The following is a 4,594-nucleotide window of genomic DNA, read 5'->3' on the forward strand; positions in this document are numbered from 1 at the left end:
ATAGGTAAGTAGAGTTAGCGGTTGGAATAACCGTCTAAGGGATAAGAATATCCGTTATTATTACCGGTATAAATTACTTATGTTAACCCCAGACATGGATATGCAAGCATACTATGCTCATAGGATACAGGCAATAACAAAATAAACAAGCGTTTATCAGGAATCAAATTTAAATTAATCAGAAAATGGAGAAATTTTTGATCGATGAACAAATTGACTACCATTGGTTATTTATTTATTTTTTTAAATACAAGACTTTAACGTTACTAACAGCCGTTTCTGCTTCCTATATCAGTCGGCGTTGCCAAAGAAAACTCTGAGAATAGTATTTGTCATATTTTATAGTACATCCGATCTGGTACATGGAACTTCATCAGAGTGAAGACAAATGCATAAAATAATGGAAGAGAAGAGGAATGAACAGATGAGAAAAGAAGGCTTAATATATTTGAGCCATACCATTTTGCAGTGTAAAGCTTGAAGCCGATGAGCAAATGACGAAACTAGAAAAATAATTGGTGGGTTTATCTTTCTTTAGGGGCACCAGGGTATATAAATAATAAAAAAATAAAACAAGCACTTTAGTATAACGGGATTAAAAAAAAAAGGTCTAAAAAAAAGAATAGTACTTAAGATTTTGTAAATAGTGCTGATTAATATTTATCCAAAAACATCCCCATAAAGTTGTTACATTAATATACTTACTGATATATTTTAAAGACCAACCACTTGTTGTCCGTAATGGGATTGATCAGAGTCCAGCCATCACTATAATTGGTCAGTTAAATTTAAAAACCAAGGGCAAGCTTAGACCGTTATAGGGGTAGATGTAAATAAAGAAGTAAATAAAATAACAAGTAAAAGTGTGGAGGAGTAGCATATGTCATAATTGTCACAAGGCCTCTTATTTCATTATAAACCAACCAAACATGAAAACAAACGCCGTGCAACAGTAACTAACTACAGTTAAGGGGAGACTACCATTATGGGGAGGTAGTTGCCATGGCATTTACCTTCAAATTATAAATTATAATACTAAATCTATCTTCAGTAATCAATTTCCAGCTGTGGTGTAATTATTAGAAAGTTCTTGCGCATCCAATGTATTTCCTTGGATGCGTGGGGTCAGTGCACCATCAGCAACACACGCGGAAGCAGTAACACTACCGGCGCAAGCACTACCTCCAGTGGCACCGCCAGTCCCAAGCTATTTAAGAAGATAGATTTAGTATTATAATTTATAATTTGAAGGTAAATGCCCTAGCAACTATCTATCTATCTATCTATCTATCTATCTATCTATATGAACAGAAGCCATAAATTATTATACTAGCATAATAACATTATCCATGAAATCAATCCAACAATATCAATATCTGTAATTATCATAAACCCTGAGCGTAAAACCATGTCCAACCTAATAAGAATAAACGTCAACCCAGAATAACAGGACCCCAGAATATTAAAGATTCACAAACAAGCATATCTAATATGCATTCCCATCATCAGCTGCCCACCAGATATCACAATGGTTTTGACATTGGTGAATTTTTACAGGTATTTCAATCAAACGGGCTAAAAAAATCTCCCTCCATATAGAATAAACCATAACTTGAAATACAATCTGACATACATTAATAGCCGCCTTTCTTGCTTTTGTGTGTTATATATGTATGATACTGAAGACACGAATATGTCATTCATTTTTACCCGTGAATAGATGAATATATAATTCTCTCTCTCTCGTCTCTCTCTCTCTCTCTCTCTCTCTCTCTCTCTCTCTCTCTCGTCTCTCAAAGCCATCTTAATGCCAAGCTGTTCTTGATCATCAGCATTGTTTGTCAGGCGTGGTTGTATGGTAAGAAGTTTGCTTCGAAACTAAATTGTTTCAGGTTCAGTCCCGCTGCGTGGCACCTAGGGCAAATGTCTTGTGCAATAGCTTCTTTTGGTCGGCGGAAACTGAAAGACGCCCATTGTGTGCGCGCGCGCGCGTAAGACGTTGGTATTCCTGGCCTCTTTTTCTGTGTGACGCTCACGGTTTGCTTCAGATGTCATATCAGGAAAGCATTCAGTTTTCTTCTTACTCCCCTGTTTGAAGTATATTACCAATGCCTCTGATCTATTCGATAATATGGATAAATAACATAATACAATTGCTCAGTATTATTTACACTTCTTCGGGGCAATCTCGTGCTTGATGTTCTACAGCCCCCAACTAACTTACATTGATGTGCAACATGAAGACAATAAACCCGCAGCTGGACCACAACTGCCAAGGAGAGGAATCTCTAGAGAGGTGTGATCCACTTTTCATGTTATGATTTGAAACCATACATGTGGACAGCCATCATTCACCATCTTCAGTAAATAAAAAAGCATCAATCTTGAACAACTTTCACTATTTTCTAACCAGTTTTAAATATCATGATGATGACAGGAATGTTAAAAGTTAATAAACAAAACATTCTTGTGGTGATTGAGGTCATACGTGTCTTATATTGTTGTCGGATTTGTCAGTAGATATACCCATGCTGTGATTGGTTTAGTGTGACTAAACATTGCAAATCTGGTGAGATATGTTTTGTTGAATCTTTAACAAGTTCTTATGAAAATTGATATTTTGAATGCGTCCTTAATGTTTTAATTGTGAGGTCACATGTATCAAGGTCACTTTTTGTCAAGCATAGTCAAAGAACTATAGAAAGAACTTCATGGTGTGTATGCTTTTTATGGAACTTTGCTATCACAAATCTGCATTTCCTTACTTTATAACTGTTGACAATTCTGAAAATGCTTTCCCCAGGTGACAACTGGCTTGAATATATGTTTTGTATTTCAAAAATATGGCCAATTGTGAGATAAGAAAATAAAAGCTCCGATGTCGTCTGCTATATTTGTAGGTGTTACACTTTACCTTACTTTGGCATGAAACTGGGTGACAAAAACATTGCACCGCATATAGTGTGTAAAAGATATATTCAAACACTGAACTGAGAGAGTAACTGTTTCAAATACTTAAGCAGAGAGTTTCCAGCTTTGTCTCGTGAGGAAATTAAAATGTATGTGTTTAACGTGCCACAGACTAGGTGGCTAATGCAGGACGAATAAATTTTGGACATCATGTCTGGCGTTGAAAAAGAATCGTGAAATGCTTTTACTGCAGTTGTATCTGATTTCCTGGCAAACAAATTATGCTGATGTAGTGACGTCATTTTTGACAGTCTTCAGTACGCATACGCGGAGTTGGAATCTTCTGGAAGTTCCCTCAAGCGCATGCGCTGAAAACTGGCGGGAAATTTTCTATCGCGTTCCCTGCTTGCGTCTCTGACTCGAGACGCAGCCGTTGAACATTGCAAACATGTTTTCACTCGCAGTTCGCCTACGCTCCTGTCCCAGATGCATGGGATTGGCCAGCTCTGTTTGTTACTGGAGATTCTGTGAAGTGATTTTCAGAAATGTCTAATCAACTCCAGTTGCTGTTTTTTAATTACCAAACTTGTATCTCCAAGATGTTCCAAGTTATATTATTGGTTTTCAGAGAAATGACTAACTCCAGTTTTGCTGTTTACACACCAAACCGTGGTTGCTGGCTGAGCAAAAGTACATATTATACACAACAAAATAAGGAGTGTTATTATTGTTCAGATGCGTTCTTGTTCCTGAATAAATATTGATGTAAGGAAATTGGGTAGCACCCTAACATTGCAAAATACACAAACTGAAATCCTACACTGACTTCGTAAACTAGTTTTCGAGCACTGGGTTGTAACATGAGTCTAAAAGTACATTTCCTACATAGTCTTTTAGCCTATTTCCCTGAAAATCATAGTTCAATAAGTGATGAGGAAGTAGAAAGATTTCATCAAGACATCGAGACCATGGAGACAAGGTAACAAGGCAGAGGAACACAAACATGGTGGCTGACTACTGGTGGTCTCTGCAAATAGACTGTAATGGTGCAAGTTATTCATGCAAAGCAGTAGAGAGATAGTTCACTCCTTGAACAGCTAAACTCCACTTTGGCAAAAATATCTATCCTAAGATGTGTAATTAAACATTTTATCTAACATATTTGTTAAAAGATAAAAAGTATTATTTGCTTTGTGTTAGTTTCTTATTTCAGTACTGCATTTATGGCAAAATTTACATTTTTTAGTAAAAAAACTGAATTCTAGTTTAACAAATATTGATGTGATAGAAGACTTCTTATGGCGTTTCTAAAACCCAGTTACCGACAAATATGGTAGGGCGAATCGTAAAAAATGCAAAAAAAAAATAATAAATAAAGAAACAAAACAAAAGAAAAGACAAAAACTTGACGTGGTGGAAGAAAACTGTCGATCTGAAATTTTGCCAGTTTTAGTCTAAGTCAATTGAAAAATCAAACTTAACAAAAATTATTTTAAAAGATGTTCCCTTGGGTAATATATATATATAGTAAAAAAGTGTAAAACACCATATCTGTTCAGTGTCGCCCTATGTCAGATTCCAAGACATCGATGTTTCTAAAAGCGCTAGAAATACATACATACATACATACATACATACATACATACATACACACACACACACACACACACACACACACATACAT

The sequence above is a fragment of the Octopus bimaculoides genome, chromosome 3 (assembly GCF_001194135.2).
Source record: "Octopus bimaculoides isolate UCB-OBI-ISO-001 chromosome 3, ASM119413v2, whole genome shotgun sequence".
NCBI lineage: Eukaryota > Metazoa > Mollusca > Cephalopoda > Octopoda > Octopodidae > Octopus > Octopus bimaculoides.